This window comes from Lepidochelys kempii, chromosome 14 (assembly GCF_965140265.1).
Source record: "Lepidochelys kempii isolate rLepKem1 chromosome 14, rLepKem1.hap2, whole genome shotgun sequence".
Classification (NCBI taxonomy): domain Eukaryota; kingdom Metazoa; phylum Chordata; order Testudines; family Cheloniidae; genus Lepidochelys; species Lepidochelys kempii.
Window position 1 is genome coordinate 20,668,066 of NC_133269.1, and position 25,746 is coordinate 20,693,811.

Here is a 25,746-nt window from a genome sequence, read left to right on the forward strand (position 1 = left end):
GGAAGAAAGGGAAGAGTTTAAGTTTGTGTTGCTTCATGCTTCTTTTGGACTTGGAGTGCCTGGCAGGGGTAGGACTGTAAGTGACCTCACCAGAGGGCTAAGTTGGGCAGAGCAATGGAAGAACAGCTAGGAAATTGAGGCACTGAGTGGTTGCTGCATGGCACAATGCTGCCAGGAAGTGCTTTGGTACGTACAGGCTATAACAATTCCCTACAAGAATGGACTTATTCTGGGGGCAGCTCTGAACATTGCTGTTAGCTGGAGGGGAAGTACACTTGCCACCAATGACTGAGGCAGCTTCTTTGCTGAAAAACCCAGCCTGGTTTCTGGATAAAGGCAATTCTTGTCTCCTAGATCCATTTGAAATATATTGACCTTGAGGGAAACGCTTTTGCCCCTTGCCTCCCTCTCTCAAAACAGTGAGCTCCCAGCCTGCCCAGAGCTGTGGGGCAAATTCTTCCTTACTGTGGCAGCTCACAGCAGACAGAGGTCACCGTTTTATGGGAGCTAGGAGACGCTGTCCGATAAAGCATGTATCGCTCTGGTCTGAAATGTGCAGGTGGAGAAACCAGAAGGAAATATTTCCCTCTCTGAGAGTTGTCTAGACACAAAGGGCAGTATTAGTCAGGCAACATGACCTGGTCAGCCCATAGGTTTAGGGACCAATGTGGAGGGTGAGTTGGCCAGTCCATGGGTGGGGGCAAAGGTATGCCTGAGTTTTGTCCTGATCTGGGACATTTTTTCCCCCAAAATCTCAAAATGGTTGTGAGATGGAAAAATCTATTTTTTGACTGGTCTTGTAGCAAGACCCTACTTACACACCCCAGTTCATCCATGGTGTAATGGCTAGCAATCTGGACTCTGAATCCAGTGATCCGACTTCAAAGCTCAGTGCAACCTAAAAGTATAACTGGGTTCAAAAAAGAATTGAATAAGTTCATGGAGGATAGGTCCATCAATGGCTATTGGCCAAGACAGTCAGGGATCACATTCTAGGTGTTCCTAAGCCTCTGACTGCCAGATGCTGGAACTGGATAAAAGGAGATGGATTGCAGACTAATTGCCCTGTTCTGTTCATTTCCCCCGAAGCATCTGGCCCCAGCAACTGTCAGAAGACAGGATGCTGGGCTAGATGGACCATTGGCCTGACCCAGGATGGCCGTTGTTGTCCACGTTCATGCTCTTTGCATTGTGGTGTGGATGCAGCTGGGAGAGTGGGAAATGCTCCTGATAGGCCCCCCGCTCCTCCCACCAATCTGGTATGCTGGGATGGTGCAGAGATAGGTGAGGAAGGGGGTAGGGGAGGTAAGGTGGAGCTTAGCTGGTGTGAGGAGAGAAGTAAGATGAACCCTCTTTGGGCTGTACTAAATTACTTCCTCTTGAAACTGGGACTTCCTGAGTCACAATTCCTTCCCAGTGTCCCTTCTGGGGCAGGGTGGCTATGCCTTGGTCCATTCACAGGGCTAGGAGTTATCTCCATCACGACCCGAATGGCTTGTAACTCAGAAACCATTCAACAATTGTTTTTCAGACTTTGCAGAAGCATCCTCCTTTGCCAGCAGAGTAAATTTGGAAATCTACAGGACAAAACAATTCTCCAAGCCACCAAAGATGCAACCTTAATATGGAGAGGCTACTTTCTCTTCAAAATAATAGGCTAACAACCCGAACTCCTGGATCCAAACACTCTGGATTCTGGAGAGGTTCAAATCCTGATCTAATGTGGATCTAACTTATATCTCACAGAAATACAAAAGCAGACATTTGTGACCAATCCTGGTAAAGCTTCCTATTCCGAATGGGAGTTAATTAGATTCAATTTCAAAATGCTGGGCTGTAATTGTTGCGTGCAGAAAAGAGAGGCATCTCATTTTACTCCCAGCATAATATTAACGCAAAAGGGGTTTTCTGTTGTTTTTTGTTTCACTGCCACCACTAATGAATGTGTAAACACCTCCTGGCATAGATTTTCCAGTTTACTGGGGTCAGAGTTGACATCAATAACACGTGTCCCTGAATGAAGCGCTCCTTTCGTTAACCTTGTGCATCCACTAATTAGCAGGTCACTTGCAGGTCAGAGGTGTGCTTATGCTCTGCTTCTTGGATGTCTGTTGTGTTATTACAACAACTGTAAATGCCACATGTAGCAGACTTGTTGAGTGTGTTTGGAAGGCTGTCCGTATAATTAGGGTACATTATCCCAAGGCGGAGCATGCCAGCTGACATTCAAGAGGCAATAATAACTTAATTTTTTTTTCCCACCCTGAAACAAATTGATCATCAAGGAGAAAGTGTAGGATCGCCCTGCATTTTGCAACTATCTGGGTAGACGTCTGTTCCAGGGCAGGCAGCCCAGTAGCACAAATAAATAATCCTCCCCACCATGCAAGCTGGCCGCAATTGCTCAGCGCATGGGGTCGAATCTTCCTCAGTTATGGTATTGCCGACTGCATGTGTTCAACAGGCATGAATCAGACCCTCCCCGCCCCCTCAAAAGCATTAAATTAGTGTAGCAATCATGAGGTTTTTTTAAGATACATGTTGGATTCTGTGGTCTTTGGGCATTTAGGGTTCCTGTTTTCAAGTTTCTCTCAACAGCCATGAGGAGGACAGTTTTTTGGCTTTTTTTTTTTTAAAGAAAGCTGAGATTCTTACATTCTCACATGACTCCAGGAGCTGGGACTTTAAGAAAATCACTAACCATTGTAAGTGGTGTGTCTTTGCTCCCTACATAATGTTACATAGCTTGCAAACCCCCTGCGGGCAGGGACTGTCTTTTTGTTCTGTGTTTATACAATGCCTAGCGTAACAGGGTCCTGGTCTGTGACAAGGAATTGTAGCTGCTGTGGTAGTGCAAAGAATAAATTAAGAATATGAGGAAGCCACATGGATACAGCTGAGTTCCCATTAACTGTATTTACTAACTATATACAAACATATAAAGCGTAGCTATATATGTGTGCACAGCTGCTCTGGCAGGGTTCTGGTGGCTTCTGCAATAGAAGACAACTTCTAACAATCTATTTAAAGGGATATTAATTAATTCTTATCCACTACAGCGAAATGAAGGACAAATTTACAAGATTTGACAACACTGTAGTTGAGTGATCTTCTTGCGCCTGGTTTTCCTTGTATCCATATTTACCCCACTGCAAACCATTAACATTTTGATGGGGCAAAAGCATTTTACAGTCCCGCAAATGGCTGGACAATGGAGAATTGAGCCCTTTTGCGTTTCATCTGCAGCAGCTACTGTGCTTGTAAATAGGGTGGGGGAAAGCCAGGAACAGAAGAGAGTGAGAATTCAAATTTTGTGGAGGAAAAATGCATAACATGCAGACAGACAGGAGGCTGAAATGTGAATATTTGAAGCTCCCTAAGGTAGCAAAGCTGTGGATCCTGTTTGGTTTGTGAAATGAATGAGAAAAGGAAAGAGGTTTATATTCTGTGCTCTCCCACAGGATCCCACTATTAATAAAATACATTTAAAAACAAAAACAAAAAAACCCCTGGAGGAACCAAAACTCCCCACTCAAGTCTGGCCGGAGGCCTCAACCCAGAGCCATCCAAACCGCGCAGGGCATGTTACTGGAGAGCTGGCCTGTGCAGAGGGAAAGGGATAGCCCACTGTGAATCCCAAAGGGGAGAACTTGTCTCTTGTGCATCCAGGAGCTGTGGAGCAGCTCAAACCGGTTGGGAAGTGAGAGGGAAGTGAACAGCTCAGAGAGTGGAGAGATTTGCTCCGTTATTTTCATTTCCGTTTTGCGTAGCCAGCCAGGCCCTGGAGCCAACGTGGCGAAATGACATGTTTTCCCGGCAAGCAGAAAGTGTTGGAAATCCTGTGAGAAAGCTTGCTTGTTAATGATTTCCAGCCCGGATTGTACAAAAGCATTGTCGGTAATGCAGATGAGCATCCAAACTTGGGGATGCTTTTGCATGCTGGTTGCGGATCTCTCTCTCAAGCTGTGCTGTGGCTTGCTGTGGAAAGCAGTAAAGAGTTCACACACTTTCTTACACCCAAGAAAGGTTTATTAAATAGAGGACACAGATCTGTTTTCCCCCGGGGAAGCCCAAACCTCTGTAGATCTTTCTAATGAAATGGGAGTTCTGTACTTCTAGCTGGAGAAGCAGCATGATCCAGTGATCTAGGAGGCAGAGATATTGATTCACCCTTCCCTAGTCTGCCGCAGACATCCTGAGTGACAAACCAAGTCACTTAGTCTCTCTGGGTCCAATTTCCTCACCTATATAATGGAGATAGCAGCAGATGTATTGTGAGGATAAATTCATTCAAGTCTGAAGTGCTGGGATACTAAGCATATGGAGGCTACACAAGAAACCTTAGCTAACTGCACTTGATTGCACACATCTGATGAAGTGAGCTGTAGCTCTCGAAAGCTTATGCTCAAATAAATTTGTTAGTCTCTAAGGTGCCACAAGTACTCCTATTCTTTTTTTTGCAGATACAGACTAACACGGCTGCTACTCTGAAACCTGCACTTGATTGGTAGCTCGTGCAGCCAATCAGTTCTTAAAGGTGCAGTACTAACATATCTCAGGTGTTACCTAGAACATTACACTCCCCATACTGGGGAAACACATGGACAGGTCGCTTACCCAGTATATTTACCTGTGTCTTCATGCAAGCATTCATTATTAGACATGTACCTGTCAGCTTGCTAACCAGGTACAGGTTTGTTTGGCTTCCATTTGGATTTCACTAGCATTCACATCTCACATTTCCCCAGGGCTATTTCTGACTTTTAGCACATTTCATCCAGCTGATGTGTCAGCTTTTTTTAAGCTGTGAATTCAGAACTGCATAAGCCAAAGTAGTTAACAGGGAAGTGGTTGTACCACAAATAAGTGTTTTGTACATGGTCCTGTAGCACCAGTGAGTCAGATGATGTAAAACCCTCCACAGAGCAGCAAGGTGTTCGTTTTTTTTCAAAGTGGAGTGTGACTCCACTGATGGGGTCACCAAATAGGTGAAACTGTTTGAGGTTTATGGTTTTGAGTTGCACAAGGTAATGGAGCTGAACTTTTCCAAAGTCTGGAGAAAGGTCTGGGGCCATGGTTTTTGTTCTGCTAGGGAACGGCTGCCAATTCCAGATCAGGATCAGGATTCAGATCCTTTCTTACCCAAACAGAATCAGGAAGGTTTGAGCTGTTGGAGGGCCGAGAGGTGGGGTGGAGAGATGAGGTTTGGGGGCCTGTTTCTGCCCATCATTTTCCTAGATCGATTGTGTTGAATATCTCCTCTCACCCATGCCCTGAGCAATGTTGATCTTCAAAATAGGGCAGAGTTTCCCATTCAAAGCAATTCACTGAGAAAAATAAAGGACAACATCTGGAAGGAAGGAAATGGACAGCACATTCCCGAGGAGTAGTCAGGCAGTACATGTCATCCCAAGCTGTTACTGTATCTGTGTTTTATGTGTGGGTTTCTAGTCCAATTCCATAAGAATATAAGGTATATGATATATATGACTGCTTCTTGTATGCTCTCTGGTATAGCCTGTTTCATGAGTTCAGCACCTGTCTGAGCACCATGGAGGCACAAAAGCCCACATTAGATTTTCTACATGGTAAAATTTGTCAGCCAAAACCAAATATTCAAATGTGGGTCCCAAAGAGATAAAAGGAAGCTACTTTGCATCTCCAGCTGTCCTAGTAGTGATCACAGCAAACGCCTAGATGGAAATATAGGGCTAGAAGCATCCTTCATTTTTCTAGAAGTGAACTGCGGATGCCAGCCCATGGCTTATTGTTTTTAGCAACCAGGTAAGGGTGAGATCCTGGCAGGGGTTTGTTCTTCAAGTCACTGCAGTTCACTCCCCCTCCCAAAAGACACGTTAGCTTCAATTCAGATCTAAGGCACGTATCTTTCTGGTATCTAGGCTCTGATCGGGGTCCAGGAGAACCCTCTATTTTAACAACTGCACATTGTGCAAACCATTAGATCCTGGAGCCTTCTCACCCAAACCTAGTGGATCTGAATCGAAGGCCCCAGTTCAGCAAAGTAGTTAAGCACGTCAGCTGCTATAAATCCTCCCATGGCTTGGATCTTCTGAGAGGCAGAGGGGGAAAGTTGGGAGTGCACTAAACTGTGGCAATCTTTGCTGCCGAAATGATACTTTAGGGGCTCCTGAGGCTGCCTTGACTTGTGCTACAGGCTAGTTTGGGCCCAGGCTACCCCCAGCACTGGGGATGATGGAAAGTAGATTCAGAGCCCACTGGGCCCATTTTATCTAAACTTCCAAGGTATGACAGAAAATAGAAATATGTAACAATGTAGTGGAAAGTCAATGTCCTTTTAAATAAATCCCCCCCAAGAACATAACTCGAGCCATCCTTGCTAGGGTGAGTTCAAACAATCCCAAACTTCTGATCTTTGGTCCTTTCTGTGGCTCAGATGCCATGTCTCCAGACAGTTGAACAGCCTCATCAGCATCTCAGTAGGGTGTCTTCACAGCTGGAGAAGGTCAGATGTCCTAATGTTAATTGACTGTAAAATCAAAGTAAAAACTGCCTTTGACTCTTGCAAGGCATGCAAATTTGAATGGCAACTGGCCGGGGAATGCAGCAGGAGAAGGACCCCCTTCCCCCCCCTGAGAAGCATCTTGCTCATGAGGGCTCAAGAAACAACTAAAACAAACGTCTATGCACAGAAGTTTTTATGCTTGAAACTCCGTATTTGAATGCCTTAGCCCTCTCTCTGCAGCTCCCCCCATCTACTGCTCTCTGCAGTACGCCATCTACTGGAATCCGACATGCATCCCAGGCTTGGGCAGGAAACTTTTGAGGACAGATCCTTAGCTGGTGTAAATTAGCTTAGTTGCACTGAAGCCAATGGAGCCAAGCCAAGTTATGCCAGCTGAGGAGCTAGCCCTCAGCCTCTGAGTTAATATTTCTGTCTAATTACACAGGTGTGCGCACACGCACAAACTGTTACTGCACCCTAGCAAAGTGCACAAACACTCATGTCAGTAAACATGACCGGGAAGGCTGATCTTGCAACTTTAACTCAGCCCCTTGTGCATACATTATTATTCTATTCTGCGTAATGATAGAATCGCATTGTGGGTTTCAAATCATGCAGTGCAGCATGTGAAAGTCAAGGACGCAGGCCTACAGGGTGTTGAGCATAGGCGCTGAAATTTAGTTTTCCCGGGGGGGTGCTCCGCCCACGCTGCGTCCGAGGCCCCGCCCCCACTCTGACCCTTCCACGAGGCCCCACCCTTGTTCCGCCTCTTCCTGCCTGTGTTCCACCCACTCCCCCAAGGCCCCACTCTCGCTCTGCCTTTTCCCAACCCCGCTCAACCCCTCTCCCAATGTCCCTGCCCGCCCACTCGCTGCTCTCTGCCCTCCCGCAAGTGCCTCCCCCAGCCACCAGACAGATGACTGGCAGCACTCTGAACAGCTTGGTCTGGTGGGTGCTGAGCAACCACTATTTTTTTGCCTTGGCTGCTTGAGCCTTGGAGCACCCACAGAGTTGGCGCCTACGGTGTTGAGTGGCTTCAGCTCTCATTGACTTCCTACAAGCATCACACACGTGCACAGTGCATCTGCCTTTTGGCATGGTAAAGGGCTATTTGAAATTCTTTGTCCTAGAAACAGCTCAAATTATATAATGTGTGTGTGATTTGTAAACCATCACACCTTCAGCCTGGCTCTGAACAAGGGCTACATTTTCATAGAATTATAAAAATGTGGAAGTCAAGTCCAGCCCTCTGCACTGTGGCAGGATCAAGTAAACCTCACTGGCTGGTGTTTTTGTCCAACCTGTTTTTAAAAGCCTGCAATGACGGGGATTCCACAACCTCCTTTGGAAGCCTATTCCAGAGCTTTACTACCCTTAGAGTTAGAAAGAATTTCTTAATATCTAACCTAACTCTCCCTTGCAGCAGATTAAACCCATTACTTTTGTCCTACCTTCGGTGTGTTATACCAATAAAATAAAAACCAGCAGGATCTTATTAAAGGGGAAAAGGCAAAATACCATATTTATTGTGAATACAGAAAGAATCATAGTAAGCTGTTAGTTATAGCTATAACATTCCATTCAATCTCATATTTATTCACACATTCATTCATACAAACACACACACACACAGGCTCCGCAAGGTTGTTATCATAGTTACCAGCCTTAGAGTTGCTCATGCCAAGCCACTGGCCAGGTGGCCTGGACATGAGGAGGGAGCAGGGCTTTGTCAGATGCTCATCTGATGCTCCTGGAAGTTGGTTTGCAGAATCAGACCCCAAAGTTCTCACTTTCTAGAGTCTATTTTTATAGGAATTTCTTCCTATGCCAGTCTATGGGAATTGCTTCATCATGCTGTTGCTGAATCAGTCAGCAGATAGCACATTCCTGACAGCTCCGTGCTGCTAGATGTTATCTTGTTCTTTGGTTCTCCCATTCTTGAGGCTGTTGGGTGGATTCCAGTCTGCCCTCCGGGGGTCCTCTGGTTATTTCCACTTGACGCCTTCTTCAGCCGATGGACACTGGATTCTTAGGCTGGCACCTCCCTGATCATTCAGTTATTATCCACACCAAGCATCCATCCACATACATCCTCTATCTCTATTTTAATCACAATTGTTAATACAACAAAAGGGCGGGGAGTCTCTGGGTGCTGTTTTTGTTGTTACAGAGTATTGCTTTGAGTCTCTCTCTGTGTGAATTGCTTTGAGAACAGACTCTGTCTTAGAATGTACTAACGCAATTAGCAGCTTGCAAGTTTCACACACAGAGGGAGAGAAACAGTACCAAAAACCAAGAGACCTCTTAATTAGTAATACCCTGGAATTTAAACTATGGGGAATCAAACTCATTTGTGATTTTAATACAGAACTTCTTTAATATGATCCAACAGGTTGACATGGAGAAGAAGTGACCACGAGCCTCTTTGTAGCAGACCTTAACTTATTTGACTGTTATCAGTTTCCCCCCTCAGTCGTCTTTTCTCAAGGCTAAACAGACCCAGATTTTTTTTTAACTTTTCCTCCTATCATTTTTATTACTCTCTCCAGTTTGTCCACATCCTTCCTAAGTGCACAGAATTAGACACCGTACTCCAGCCTCACCAGTGCTGAGTAGAGTGGGACAATTGTTTCCCTTGTCCTGGATATGATATTCCTGTTCATACACCTTCCCAAATGGTATTTAGCTTTTTTTCTGTCTGCACAGCGTTGTAGCCTCTTTCAGTTTGTGATCCGCTGCCATCCCCAGGTCCCTTGCAGCAGACTACTACCGAGCCAGTTACTCCCCGTGTTGGAGTTGTGCATCTGATTTTTTTTTCCCCTTCCTCAGTGAAATACTTTGCACTTGTCTTCATTGTATTTCATCTTGTTGACTTCAGACCAGTTCTCCAATTTGTCACAGTTGTTTTGAAATCTAATCCTGTCCTCCAAAATGCTTGCGGCACCGCCCAGCTTGGTGTCATCTGCAAATTTTATAAACACACTCCCCTCTCCATTATCTAAGTCATTCATCAAAATATTGAGTAGTACCAGACCCAGGACTGTCCCATGTGGAACCCCACTAGATATGTCCTCCCAGTTGGACAGTGAACCATTGAGAACTACTCTTTGAATGTGGTCTTTCAAACAGTTGTGCCCCCACCTTATAGTAATTTCATCGAGACCACATTTCCCTAGTTTGCTTATGAGAATGTCCATGTGTGACTGTGTCAAAAGCTTTATTAAAATCAAGAGACAGTATATCTACTGCTTTCTTATCAACTAGGCCAGTAACCCTGTCAAAGAAGGAAATTAGATTGGTTTGGTATGATTTGTTCTTGACAAATCCGTGCTGACTTTTCCTTATAATCCTATTATCTGCCAGATGCTTACAAATTGATTGTTTAACAATCTGTTCCAGTATCTGTCCAGGTATCCAAGTTCGGCTGGCTGGTCTATAATTCCATGGGTCCTCTTCTCCCCCCCGCCCCCTTACTGTTAAAGATCGGCACTATGTTTGCTCTTCTCCAGTCTTCTGGGTCCTCACCTGTCCTCTAGGAGTTCTTGAAGATAATTGCTAATCCTTCCAAGATTACTTCAGATATTTCCTTAAGTACCCTAGGATGAATTTCATCAGGTCCTGCTGATTTGAATACATCTAAATATTCTTTAACCTCTTCCTATTTTGGCTTGTGTTCCTTCCCCCTTGTTATTAACACTGATTGTGTTGAGTATCTGGTAACCATTAACCTTTTTATTATAGTCTGAAGGAAAATAGGCATTAAACACTTCAGCTTGCTTGATGTCATTAGCTGTTAGCTCTCCTTCCCTGCTAAGTAGAGGACCTACACTTTCCTTCATTCGTTTCTTTGCTTCCTCTGCTGCCCACCCATTGGCCCTTTACATATTGTGGAAGCAAATGGGAAGGTGCAGAGCCATGTGATAAATTGCTCTTTCACCACTACACTGGCCATCTGCCCACTAAGCCCTTTCTACCAGGATCACTTATAACAGCCAAACCACGCAGCGGCTTCAAACAGCCACCATTTTGAAAACAAAACCTGCCAGGGAAGCCTGCTTCCATTATGGCCCCAATGTGAAATTTCTTCCCAGTGTTACAGTGATCTGAGCCACAAGCAAAATCTAGCCCTTATTCAGTGCTAGACTAACGGTCTGATACTTTAAAAAATATAGATATCTAGATATGGGAGCTGCTTATAGCACCAAACATTTCAAATAGGCCTTTAACATAATAATACTTCCCTTGGCAGTTATATTAGCAGCAGGTTTCCCAGCCCTATGGAATTATGGAAACAGAGCTTCCAAACAGTTTCTGCCTCCTCTCCCCCCATGGTTGGTTTTCCACTATGGACAGTTAAATTGCAAAACATCCTGGATCCTTGTTGCATGAAAGGATGAAATCCAATCTTCCTCCGCCCCCTCTCCCCAAATATGACAGAAGTCATTTGTAGCAGAAATGGAAACTGCTTAAAGAAAATGTGAAATGTGCTAAATATCTCTTTGCCAGATCACTGGCCACAGGATGACTAACTGTACTGCAGCAATTCCAAATGAGAAGAGAGCAACTGCTCAAGTGCACGTTGGAAATCTCTCATTTGTAGGTTCCTGGCTTCTTTTACAAGGGCCAGGACATTAGATGCAATTGGCAGATTCACAGCTTTTACGTGTGAAATATCATTTCTGTGTGGAGATGTCATTACAGCTGTGGGACCACCTGGCTGACCTTTCACTAGACAATATGTCACTCTGACACCCGCTGACTGAGATGGCAGCCCAGCCAATGAGCTGCATTGTTCAGAAGTTAACAGATGTGGTTGGGGGCAATACATACTGTAACAACTCTGGGCAGCAAACTCCTGGGATGGAGAAAGGGATGATGGGAGGAATGTGTCAGCTTTAACATGGTGGCTTATAAATAGGGGTGGCTACTGATGCATCCCCAGAGTCCAGGACATCCCCTTGGTTACATGAACTTCAGGAATGGTGTGGACCCTCCCTGACCTGTGTGGCCCTGCCCCCTGGTGTGACCTTGCTTGCACAGTGCGTGCAAAGTCACACCATATGCAGGACACCATTTTGCAGAGTGCCCATGTGAGTCCATGTCCAGTTTTTATCAGTACTGGCCAGGGACAAACCTTAAAAAAGCAGGACAATCTGGTTTAAAACTGGACGACTGGCCTGCCTACTTATGACTCGAGGCCCTGGTTGGCATCTATAGGGAATTGCTCAGTAAAGAGAGGGCTTTTCTAGGCACAATTAACTAATAGCCTTATTCAAGTGAATTCCACTGAGTGGAATTGGGTGAGGCCTAACTGGCTATTTGCTTTAATCAATACTAGGACAGTTGGAAATAAAGGGGAAAATCCACATGCTAGTGCTCAAGCCTGCTAAGAGAGCTGAGTGATGGAGAGCTCTGCAAAGGTGAGGAATTCTCCTATCAGCACTGTGGAGTGGTTTGCAGAGTTGTTCCATAGAGGCTTATCTGGCCTAATGCCTACAGTGAAGCTTCTCTGACCCTAATGTATCCCGTCTGCAGGGGAAAAAGACCAGGGAATTCTCATAGCAGTAGCCCCTTCAATCCTGCCTTCCCCAAGTTTGCCTTTAACAGTGGCTCTCCTGCAGGCAGTTATCTCGGAGCTGGGCTTCTTCTGAAATCCTTGGGGAACAGAACTTCACACTAGTTTCCCCTGGGGAGGCTCTCTGCTCTGATAGAAATAAGTGCAGGATTTCCTCCAGATTGCACCTTGGTTTATATCTACATTGCACCGCAGTGGGAAATATTTCATTCTTTTCCATGCAAAGTAGCTTATGAAAACAAGAGGCCCAACCTCTCTTTAGCATGATCAGGTGACATGGAAAGGGGCTCAGGAGAACCATCCCCTGCCTGGGAAATCCACCTTTTCCCTTTCAATAAGTAAGATCGAAGATTGAACAGTTCCGGCACAACAAGTGAGAACAAAGAAATACCTACTGGACTGCCATCCTGTCAGCACAACCCTCTCCCTGAACTTCGCTCTTCATTCTCCCTTAGTTTATTATTTGACGTTAACTTAATTTGTGTTGAGCCACCCCAAAGAAAAAGCCCTAAGACTCCGTGAAAAATCATCTATTTTTAATTATTTGTGATGTAGATTGCTAGCCCATAAATATTCCACTAGTACCTGGTGGGTTTTGCTATCGGAACTGTCCTGCTGGAATCAATAAACAGTTGATTAAAAACCTTGTTGTTTAATATATTCAGTAACCCTAATTTATTCATTAGAAACTTAATCACTTTCATGTCACCAGCTGCTGTGATGGAGAAAAGAGCTGTAGCTAATTATTAGCCATTTTATAAAGCTAATATTGAATTTCTAATGTGTCCCTGGTGGCCTTTACTCCAAGCAGTTTGTGTGTCCCACAAACGTGTTCTGGCACTAGGTAGGGCCAGGCATCCCGAACTCACAGCCTTCTGGGTAAACTTGAAACTTTAGTTATATTTGCAAAAGAAACACGTGCATACGGAGCTGGCTCCCAGCCAGCTTCACCAATGAAACTTCTTGATATTCAACAATTGCTGGCTAATGGACAACCAATCACATCTCTCCATTCCACCTGCTGTTCTGACCAAGATGGCAGGCTCCCAGCTGCTGAGAAAGAATGTGATCTAGCGAGAGAAGAGTTGTGTCCTTTGCAGGAGAACAGAGTCAAAGCTTATGCAATAAAGTAATGCTGATGCACTGGAGATGGGACAAAGCACACAGGGGAAAAGGTTCAGTGTGACTGGACTTCAAGGGTCAGGACACCAGGGTCTCTATAGTATTTTTCTGCCCAGGTGGTACTTTTGCACTCTACTGGTGGGACTGTTGGTCCTAAGTGAGTTATAAGCTTTGCCTCGGAAGGCATTCTCTCTGAGCTAAAGTCTGCAGTCCTTAAAGAAACACCATTAGCTTCAAAGCCACCTTTTCCTGCTGATTTTTGTAATAGTAAGTCTACAAGTATTAGTATTACTTATTTGTATGACAGGAGAGCCTATAGGCCAAGACCCCGTTGTGTTCAGTGTTATACAAACTTCTAACAAAGAGACAACGTCTGTCCTGGAGATCTTACAGCCTAAGTACAATGGATGGATACAACAGGGGGGAGCACAGGGAAGCAATGAAATTATACGGGTCAGTGTGAAAAGCAGGGATCACAGCACACCAGCTGCCTAGCCGTTGTTGAATTTTTGCAAGTGTCATGGCACAGAAGAGTTTTATCATTTCTAAGTGTGTTTGAATAATACCTGAGACCCTGTTCCTTCAACGTCAGTAACTTTTTGAGTGTGAGTGGTGCCATTAAACTCAAGACTGCATGCCGGCATGATGTCACCCCTTTCCATAAGAGTGGCCACTTCCCAATTTAGAGTCAGTTGATATAAGTAGGCTTGGCAGAATTCAACGTTTATTTTTTGCTAATTTCAATGGATAATATTAATGTTTGTTTTTAAGCAGTTTTCTGATTTTTATTGATTTAAATTTTCCCAGTTGCTGAAATTTTGGGATGGGAATCAGACAATTATTTAATGACAGTTGACACTGAGATTCAAAAAGTTTAACTTTGCAACTGTTAAAATACAAGTTGTCAACATCTCATATCAAAACATACAAATAGCTGTAAATCAGACTAATAATTTCTCAAGCAGCATTTTTATTACTTTGCCTTTCTGTAAATTTCAGTTATTATCAATGGAAATATTTTTTGTTGGTTTGTGTGTGTATGGTGAAATAGACGTTTATTGACATTGACTGATAAAAATCTTATCCTTCCCAGCCTATAAGCCAGGTGTACACCTGTTGAAATGTGTCTATGTGAATGGTTGGCAAAGGTTTAACTACACTGATGTATAAAATGTTTTTCTTAATCTGGTGCAACTTCTATGTATAAATAAAGTCTAAGAACCGTATAAATGAGCTAAGGAAATAATTGGTTTGGACATTTATAAGAACATCATCCAGATTCCAGAGCTATATAGTAAATTCTAAAAGCAAGAGTCTGGGAAGGCTTAGCAAACCTCATGCTCTAGAGGGTTTAAACCAATCTCTGACTACTGGGGATTAGGAAGAGACTCCCATGGGGGACAGATTATCCTACATCTACCTACTGTGAAGTTTCTTGCACCTTATAGAATCATAGAAATGTAGGGCTGGAAGGGCCCTCAAGAGGTCATCATGTCCAGCCCCCTGCACAAAGGCAGGACCAAGTAAACCTAGACCATCCCTTGTCTAACCTGTTCTTAAAAACCTCCAAAGATGGCAAATCCAAAATCTTTTTTGGAAGCATATTACAGAGTTTAACTATCCTTCAAGTTAAATTTTCCCTAATCTCTAATTTAAATCTTTGCTGCAGATTAATTGGATTACTTCTTGTCCTACCTTGAATAGACATGGAGAATAACTGATCACTCTCCTCTTTGTAACAGCTCTTAACGTATTTGAATACTGTTATCAGATCCCTCCTCAGTCTTCTTGTCTCAAGACTAAACATGCCCAATTATTTTAACCTTTCCTCACAAATTAGGTTTTCAGAACCTTTGATCACTTTTGTTTCCCTCCTCTGGACTCTCTCCAGTTTGTCCACATCTTTTCTGAAGTGCGGTCCCGTGAATTGGACACAGTACTCCATCTGACGCCACACCAGTGCGGAGTAGAGTGGAACAATTACCTCCTGTATCTTACATACAATGCTCTTGTTAACATGCCCCAGGATGACATTAGCCTTTTTTGCAATTGCATCACATGGTTGACTCATATTCAATACGTGATCCACTATAACCCCCAGATGCTATTTGGCAGTACTACCACCCAGCCAGTTATTCCCCATTTTGTAGTTGTGCATTTGATTTTTCCTTTCAAAATGAGATACTTTGCACTTATCTGCTTTTGAAGCAGTTGGTGCTGGGCCGCTCTTGAAGCCTGGATGCTGACTAGATGGGCCACGGGACTCATCTAGTCAGGCAGTTCCAATGTAAAATATTTCCCTTTATTATTGTCCAGCTTGTTTGCTCTGTGCCTTTCACAGCACTTGGTGACTCATTTACACCTGTGCCTGCAAACACTCACGCAGTTAGTCTCTCTCCCCTCATAAGTCAGTCCATTGAACTCAGTGGAACAACGCGCGGGGTAAAGCTGCTCATGTGCCTAAGTTTCGGTAGGATTGGAGCCTTTGGCGCTTCCCTTATTTGTGTAGGGTTTTCACACAGCAATGGGGTGGGAGAGAAACATTTTAAACCATAGGACAAGGGGATTTTAAAGTCACTAAAATTTCTGGAGGGACTCAGAAGCAGCTGTACACCACTTTTAACTTATTTAAATTGACCAAATTTCAAGGTGACCGTGTCTCTTTAAATCAGGCAAAATGCCCATTTCCTATTGAAGTCAATGGGAGTTTTGCTTGATTAAGGATGGTAGAATCTAGCCCTCTATTATATGATCCACCTTTAAAGTCTTCGGGGCTAGAACCAGCTGCCCTATATGCTTTGTCCCCAGCTGATCGGACAGAACCTTGTTTTCATGGACATGCTGTGAAAAACAACAACCTGCAATCCCAGTATGTTCTTCATTTAGAAAGCATTTACATTGTTGTAAGCAGTGTCAGGATGAGCTCCACCCTGACATCTGGTGGTGAGGTGTGGCAAGTTGTGGAAAAGAACTTCAGGGGCCGATCTCATTTGCATAGGCACACCCACCCCGCCTAGAATGAGGCCATAGCTGCCCAAATGGTCACTTTGGCTGCTGTGGGATCCCCAGTGTCTCTGTTATTGGGGCACGAATAATAAATTGTTATTACCCTGATTATTGGAACTGTACTTGGCCTTTTGTTATGATGGAGGGACTCACCATCAACTAAGTAGCACTCGCTAGGCAAGGGTCATGGGTTTTAAAACTCTGTGAATTGAGAGAGGCTGGGAACACGTATTAATATTTGGTGGTATGGGACCCTTGGTGAGGGCCTTACATGCTAATGGCACTTCCTCCTCTCTCCACTGTGGAATATCAGAGCTAATTTTGATTCCATTAGGAGTCTAGTTACAGGCTGCTGAGCTCACTTTGGGCTAATGGTGCACCAGCACTGAGGCTCCCCTACTACAAGCTGAATTCACCAAAGAGCTGAACTGACTAAGAGCTGAAATCACTGAGTGTTGTGTTAAGTAGTGGGGGAGCCTGAAGATATATTGTGGAGCAGTTTGTGGGGTGGCTGGAGTGCCTTGTGGACAGGCTGGTGGAGCAGTTCGTAGGACGGCGGGAGCTGCTGGTGGGCTGCGGAGCAGTTCGTGAACCGGCTGGTGGAGCAGTTTGTGGGACGGTGGGAGCTGCTTGTGGGCCGCGGAGCGGAGCTGAGCGAAGGAGTTCGTGGAGCGGTTGGCAGAGCGGAGAGAAGCGAAGGCCTATGGAGCTGTGGGGCGGTCAGCTTCAGATCATGTAAGGTGCCTCTTACCCCCATCCCATCTCCACCCAGGTTGGGAGGTAAAGCTCCGCAGATAAACTTTCGAACTCTGGGGATGCCCTGACCAGGGACAGAGACTTTTGGGTCATTGGACTTTTGGGACTTTGGGTGATTTGGGGTTGCTGGACTCAAGAACCAAAGGGAAAGGGGCATGCCCCAATTTGCTTGGGGTGGGGTTTTTTGCTCATGGGCTGTGTTATGAATCCTGTTGGTGGTGTTTCCCCAACATAATGCCACATTGTTTCTCTCTGTTATTAAAAGGCTTTTTGCTACACTCAGACTAAGTGCTTGCGAGAGGGGAAGTATTGCCTCTTGGAGGCGCCCAGCGGGGGTGGTATATATTTGTCCCAGGTCACTGGGTGGGGGCTCGAGACGGTTTGCATTGTGTTATTGGAATGGATCCCCTAGATATTGAACCCGGCCCTTGTTGCTGCCAACTCTGACGGGCAGAAGGGTTACATTGTATTCTGGAAAATGGAGGGTGAAGGGCTGGTTTGTTTCCAGAGAGTGGCATGGCGGAGGAAGGCAAAACTGGAGTTGGGTGAATGAAAAGGCTTTCTCCTATAGGCTCCAGTTCTCTGACTGTCTGAAAGGGAGGCTGCCAGATGGAAAGGAACAAATCCTTAGATATTAAAAAACCAAACAGCCCCTCAAAAAAAAAAACAAAAACAAAACCAAAAACCAAAAACCACCCAAACTCTTAGAAAATAGACTCATCTGCTCATTTTCAAAAATATGTTATTGAACTTGTTTTATGGGCTTGGCAAACTTCTGGCGGCATCTGGCTCAGCTGAATATTATACCTAATAGCCCAGGACAGCAGCGATTGCCCAGAGTGCTGTCTGCATTTATGCTGTGTGTGCTGTATTGGAGGGTTTTCATTTCATGCTGTGTGTCTACAAATTTGCTGCAGTAATTCCACTAAAATTAGCATAGAACCTTCACAAAAAATGCCAGGGAGAATAAAGAGAAGTCTCTCTCTAATATGTCTGCCTATACCCACATCTATCTATCTACCTTTTTTTTTTTTGCTTTCCTCTTAAGATGCTGAAGACCCTCTTACAGTTACTGGCCACTACCAGAGGCAGTGTGCTAGTTAAGCTGGACAAATGGCCTTATCTGATTTATCCTCTGTTCTCCTTGAACTTGAGTTTCATTACACTGCCATATCACATTGAAGTCAATGGAGTTATATGGATGTAAAACTCATGTAATGGAGAATGACGGCCAATGTTTCAAGATGATATTGGGACAGATCCTCCACTGGTGTAAACTGCCATAGCTTCATCGACTTCAGTGGCTCTGAGGATCTGGTCCACTTTGTATAGGTGTAAATGGCAACTGTCAGGGTTCCCTCCCCACTCTGAACTCTAGGGTACAGATGTGGGGACCCACATGAAAGACCCCCTAAGCTTATTCTTACCAGCTTAGGTTAAAAACTTCCCCAAGGTACAAACTTTGCCTTGTCCTTGAACAGTATGCTGCTACCACCAAGCGTTTTAAACAAAAAACAGGGAAAGAGACCACTCGGAGACATCTTCCCCCCCAAAAAATGTCCCCCGAAGCCCTACACACCCCCTTTCCTGGGGAGGCTTGAGAATAATATCCTCACCATTTGGTTCTAAAATCATCAAAGACCCAAACCCGTGGATCTTGGAACAATGGAAAAATCAGTCAGGTTCTTAAAAGAAGGATTTTATTTTTTTAAAAAAAGAGAGGTAAAAATCATCTCTGTAAAATCAGGATGGAAAATACTTTACAGGGTATTCAGATTCAAAACACAGAGGATCCCCCTCTGGGCAAAACCTTAAAGTTACAGAAAACAGGAATAAACCTCCCTCTTAACACAGGGAAAATTCACATAAAACAAAAGATAAACTAATCCGCCTTGCCTGACTTACCTATACTGGTTGCAATACTGGAGACTTGGATTAAGATGGGTTGGAGAAGATGGATTTCTGTCTGGCCTCTCTCAGACCCAAGAGAGAACAAGCAGGTAAACAAGAGCGCAAAACAAAAGCCTTCCTTCCCCCAAGATTTAAAAGGTTTCAGAGTAACAGCCGTGTTAGTCTGTATTCGCAAAAAGAAAAGGAGTACTTGTGGCACCTTAGAGACTAACCAATTTATTTGAGCATAAGCTTTCGTGAGCTACAGCTCACTTCATCAGATGCATATCGTGGAAACTGCAGCAGACTTTATATATACACAGAGAATATGAACCAATACCTCCTCCCACCCCACTGTCCTGCTGGTAATAGCTTATCTAAAGTGATCATCAGGTGGGCCATTTCCAGCACAAATCCAGGTTTTCTCACCCTCCACCCCCCCCACACAAATTCACTCTCCTGCTGGTGATAGCCCATCCATGTTTTTTGTGTCCATGTCCGTGGTATTGCTAAGGGGAAGGGTGCTACTGTGCACCAACAATCCCCAGCTGGGGAAATGGCCTCTTGCAGGCTGTTACCACCTGGTGCAATTTACAGCAGCCCCAAGACTGCTCTAAGTTGTGCTGGAGGCCAAACCAGACCTCAGCCAGCCCCAGACTGGGGAGGAGGGACCTATCCAATGGAGTTACACTGGCATGAAACCATGCTCAATATTTCTTTGAACACTCCTGACCATATCATCAGCTGGGGGAAATAGGCCTAGTTCCATGGAGCTCTCACGAAGTTCTGCCTAGTTACCCCACCTGAGGATCTGGCTCATCTCCTATTATTGATTTATGCTGGATTAGCTGTTTTTCTTTTTTTTAACAGAAAGCACATCTCCCTGTAAATGTGATTAGCGTGCGCCCTGCACGTGTGCCGACTCTCGTTCCCAAGAATTTAACACACTTCAGAGATTGATTTCTTAAAGGGGGGAGGCTCCTCTTTTGTTTGTCAGATCATCGGAACATTAAATTAAGTGAGTGTGGAAGTTCCCAGTGTCGCTGCTCTACACCATGGGCTGGCACTGGCATTAGAATATCCATAATCCCCTCTGACAGCCTTTCCAGTGCAATGCACTAAGAAAATGAGCTACTTACTTTCTTTACCCTGTGTATCTTTCCCTGTCTCCCAACCAAGCTGCCACTGTGGATTAAAAATCCCACTTAGCAGCCCTGTGCATCTCATTATCTTTAGTAGCACTAATTGCTCAGCCTGGGACATGTTACTTAAAGACAGCGTCCGCCCGAGGAGCTCAGACGCTCCCCTGTGTCATTGCTTCATGAGCTAATACTACTGAGTAGTGTGAGATGGAGTCCGTGAAATGCTGAGCACCTCCAGTAACAGGCTGAGTGTGCAGAGCACCCACAAAGAGAGCTCCCTCGTCAATGGACCAGCTGCTGGGTACTGCTGTGGCTGATCTGCATTGCTGTAGCAACACAGAGCAGCCACAGTGCAGGCTAGCTGGCTGTCCGGTCATAAAGGGAAGCCTCAATTGGGAGAGGGACAGCGTTTTTGGCTCTGCACCAGCCTCCTCCCAGACCTCAGTGCAGCAGCACTCCCTAGATAAAGGAGACATGGATGGGTTGCCTTTACACCCAGGGATCCCAGATGCTGGAAAAGCCCTTTGGCGCTGGGGGCAGCTAGCTGGGCATAGTTTAGATTCCATTAATAGGCCCATGTGTTGTTTAGTCCCTTTCCTTTAGTTGTATCTGAGCTAACCATGAATAAGGACTCTGGGATCTGGCCTTCTGAATGGAGCTAGTCTGCAGTCTATGACACTGGGCTCCCATACCTTGTGAACTCACTGAAACCAATGGGAGTTTTGGGAGGTAAGGACTGAGGAAAAGGTGAGTAAGGTTTATGGTAGGTGGCCATGGGGCTGTGATACGAATTGCACCTTTAAATATCTAAGCCCCTCTCCACGCACAGAGATCAGCAGCCATCTTATTCTCTGAGCTCAGTGCAGGCTGTTACTGAGGAGACACCCAACATGTACTCTCTCTTGTGGTGATTTTCTATCCTGGTTCTTTTTGCTTTTCATATATTAATAGATTGTGAGGCCATGGGGAGATGGTCCACAGACCACATGTTATACACCCAATTTGTCTCCGGAGGTGGAGGAAATGAATTGGGTCATGTGACTAAAACCAGGCCTCTAGGAGTTAGCAGAAGAGAGGCTTGTCAGTCAGGCTGAAGCAGAGAACAGATGCTTTGGAAAGATGCTACAGAGAGTGGCAAGGTTCCTGCAGGAGCCCTGAGTAACCAGGGGAGGGACTTGATGGGAGCAGCAGAGAGAGATGGTCCGCTGACCTCTCGGAGCCACAGAGAGTTGGACAAGGTGGGCAGAGGCCTGTGGAAGGACTGCAGGTAGGAGAGGCCTAGGAATGATCGCTTGGATTAGTTTGGGACTTTGAGGAAAGTTTGAATTATTTTGAGCTCTATGTTAATAAACCAGACCCAAAAAGGGCTGTTATTGGGAAACAGAAGGGGAGACTGAGGCAGGGTGCAGCAGAGCCACCCTTGGCAATGAGGGAAGCAGCCACCCTGTTACAGGCCAGAAAGGACCATTGTGATTCTCTAGTCTGGCCTCCTGTATAACACAGGCCATAGGACTTCCCTAAGTTAATTCCTTGTTGAAGTAGAGTTGTTGTTCTTGTAATGTACAAGAAACGCCATTCTCGGTCACATAACCCTTTTCTCTTTGTGCTTGGGAGGAATTTAACTAAAGACTTTGGCCCAGATTTACAAAGGCATTTTGAGTGGTTTGAAATGCAGCTATGTGCCAAGGGTGGATGATAAAAGCCCCTACATGAGTTAGGCACCTGAGTCAGGCGCCTTACCTGCTAAGGTGTCTTTCTCATTCCCAGCAGGCACATATCTACATCTTTAGGTGCCTAAATACCTTTGTAAATCAGGGCCTTCAGCATTTTTTCCCATATAAGGAAACAAAGAGCATAAACAGAGCAAAGTTCAGTTGATCCAGTATTAAACCACAATAGAACTGATCTCACTGTCTTCCCAAATGATATCACTCCTCAGCCAGAGGCTGTCACCAGGAGCAGAATGAGATATGCCAGTTGTAATGAACAAACGGTGGGCCAGATCCTCATCTGATGTAAACTGGAGTCGCTCCTTTGAAGATAAGAGATCTATACCAACATATGCCAGATGAGGATCTGGCCCTTTATCTTCAGTTACATTTTTATGGCTGATCCAGAATGAGAGGAGAGTATCCACTGTCAGATCATTGAGTTGCTGGGTGAAACTGAGGCAGCAGCCTTGTAATATGTGGGTTGGCCTCAGTAGATCCACTCAAAGTACGTGACTGATAAGGTGATAGCGCTCGTTAGTAACGAGCTGCTCATGAGTGGTGGGTAGCATAGGCAAGGGAAGGCTGTGCCTCCCCAAACAGCCTGGCGTAGCCCTGCCCATGCTCTGCCCCCGGTCCTCCTTCTGCCTGCTTCCAATTCCCTTCCTGCTGTTCTGTGGCCAAGAGGTTGGGGCAGGCAGGCTGGGGCTGGTGCACACGAGGCCCAGGGCTGGGGGCTCTGGGACTGTGCTGCACGCCCAGTGCTCTGGGGCCGGGGGCGCTCTGGCTGCACCGCCCACCCAGCGCACGGGGGCAGGGGATGCTCCAGTCGTGCCATCCGCTTGCCCAGCACACTGGGGCTGGGGGCACTCCAGCTGCGCTGCCCGCCCACCCAGTGCTGGGGCTGGGGGCACTCTGGCCGTGCTGGCACTCCGCCTGTCCAGCACTGGGGCTGGAGGCATGCTCTGGCTGGTGGCCACGGAGGGGTGTGTGTGCTCTGGGCTCAGGTGGAGGAGAGGGGCATAGAAGGGGAGGGGTGGGGCCTCAGGCAGAGGGGGAGGGGACAGGGGCTAGCCTCCTCCAACAGCATGTTCACCCACCGCCCAGGGAGCTGCTAAACTGGATGCAATTGCTGTGGCTCATCATTTGGTATAGAAATATTATGCTTTTATAGGTACATTACGCTGCTGTATTTTACTAGGCTGTTAAGATTGCGCACTTTCCCTTGCAGTAAATGTCAGTAAGGTTACAATAAAATTTAACGCAATATTATGAAAGTTGAAGTGCATCAGTATGGAATGATCATGTACATACACTAAAAATTCTTTACGATTGCTTCCTTAACCTTCTTTAGGAACTGCTTGTTTTAAAATACAGCCATTAAAAGGATCAAAGCGTAGAGGTCACCGTGCCTGCCTAGAGGTTCATTAGTATTTTCAGTTTAGATGGGAATTCTGTGACCCATTAGTTCAAGTAAATTAAACATTAACATTTCAACTTTGCCAGGGAAATTTCAATACAGCTGTGTATTATAATACAGGTGGTGAGGTCTCCTCGTGTTCACCTTAGCTTTCACGGAGCGGAACTGATTAGCAGATTGCTGGCCTCCTAAAAACAAGGCATGCCCCATAGGGGTGCAGTTAGCATCAAGGGGTGGTACACCTCACAACAAGCCCCAGTCCTTTCAGGGGGCTACTGTTAACATGACAATCCCAACCTCACTTCCCTTGAAAGCAAATCAATAGGCCCTGGCTCTTTCAGAACAATTTCCTTGACCTCCCAAGGTCACACATAACAAGGTCAAGCAGCAAAGATCAAAGGCCCAGCTGAAAGATGTGTCCCCTTGCTGAGCTGGTTGCAGGGAGAGAAATCAGTCTTACCTTGAATTATTTCCCGAATTTTAAGAAATTACCATTATTTACACATGCTCCAGTCACAGCCAAATCAAAATTAATCCTAAGAAAAGTTGAGTCATCGTGTTCCACATCATTCAATTCTGTAAGATGTTTGGGGGTGGAGGGGTGCAGTTTTCATGGAAAACTCAACACAAAACAGAGCTGGGTCTAAAAGGCAAATAGATTTGGGTTAGACATTCTTCAAAATCAAAGCTGTTTGGATCCAGGCACTGGATTAGGTCAAAAGAAAGTGGTATCCTATTTAGTGGTTTTTGTTGGATGCATTTTTTTTTCTGGCCCTGTTGGTGCCACGATATTAGAGAGACAAGGTGGGTGAGGTAGTATCTTTTATTGGACCAACTTCTGTTGGTGAGAGACAAGCTTTTGAGTTTAGGCAGAGCTCTGTTTCAGGCCTGGGCTTATTTTCCCAGGTGCACTCAAAACTAGCATCAAGTATTTAGAAGTAACAGAATCACAGTTTACCAGTTTATCATGAGTTTCCCAGCTCAGTTCTGCAGAAGGTTTGCAGAGCCAGATCTGATGGAAGTAGTCAACAAATTCAGTCCTGTTTCTGATCCGGAACTTCTTGTGAACAGATCATGATTTTTTCCGGTTCTTAAGTCATTTGTGAACTATTCATAATGAAAACTGAGGCGATTATATGGTATTAGGAATGTAAACTCTGACTAGTCATTTCGGTCAATAGGTATTTTTTCCTTTTTTCTGCTTGAGCATCCTCAGTGTTATAAACAACTTCTGATTTTATTTCATCTTGGAATTAATTTTGCTTTGTGATAAGTCAGATCTGCTAGGAGCCTGCAAATTAATGTTCGCAAACATTTGTATGGCCAGAAATTGACCATCCAATGTTTTGTGAACAGCAAATAACAAAGGGGGGGGGGGGTGGATAAGCCAAATCACAAACTAGATTCTGATTTGGCAATCTGTTCCTGAACAGGTTTTAATGCTCTTTGACCAGCTCTGTGCAGTTCAGATCAGCATCCCAATGCTTGGGCTTTTATCTGAAAATAGCCTTTTAAGGTGGGTGTCCATTACTAGTATCAGAGTAACAGCCATCTTAATCTGTATTCGCAAAAAGAAAAGGAGTACTTGTGGCACCTTAGAGACTAACCAATTTATTTGAGCAAAAGCTTTTGTGAGCTACAGCTCACTTCATCAGATGCATACTGTGGAATTTCCACAGTATGCATCCGATGAAGTGAGCTGTAGCTCACAAAAGCTTATGCTCAAATAAATTGGTTAGTCTCTAAGGTGCCACTAGTACTCCTTTTCTCATTACTAGTATATTAACCTTGCAAAAATATACCACTGTATTGTGCAGTAAAGACCCAATACATGGAGTATCAATACTCTATGTTGTTTTCTTGGGAGTGTTTCTGCAAAATACAGTAGTATTTTTTTTAGGGTATCGTGTGAGTTAGTGTGAGCACAGACACACACACAGTATCTGTGTCCTGAAAGACACACATCTCTCACACCTTGTACTTGTGTTGTCATAAACCAGGTTCAGTATTTCCATTGGGTGTTTGCAGTGACATGGCTTACTGTATGATCTGTCAAGAAGTATGGAATTCAGGCATTTCTCATTCTGCTGAAAGCCCCAGCTGTGCTCTCTGTTTGAGGGGTGGGAGGGCACTGGACCTCCTGGGGGCAGTGACTGGAGCCATTCTGCCTGCAGGGAGTGATATGGGACAGAACTCCTCAGGCTCACATGGGGAGCACACCAAGGAGTAGTAACTGTGACCCAGGGGCCAGAACCAGCTTCCCTTGCAGCACTGGCCCTAGTCCTGCACCTTGCATGGAAAGGGCAGGGTATGGCCACGTTCTCCCCCCTGCCCTTTTTGACATGGCTGTTTCATTTACCGCGTGCTGGATGATAACAAGAGAGGACTCCATGTTTCTAAAAACTAACCTGGCTCTTTGTTAAAAGAACTATTTACAGACATGCTGCTGCTGCTAGCATTCCAGCTATATACACACAGACTGACTTCCCAGTGCCTCCTCCAGATTCTTCCCTCCTGCAATCTGTGGTTCTCCAACCAACTTCCACGCAGGGTGCTACAATGGCTCGCTCTGCTAGCCATGCTAATGCTCCCTCAGTGCTTATGCTCACAGAGTTCAGGCAACAGGAGGCGGACTGCTCCCT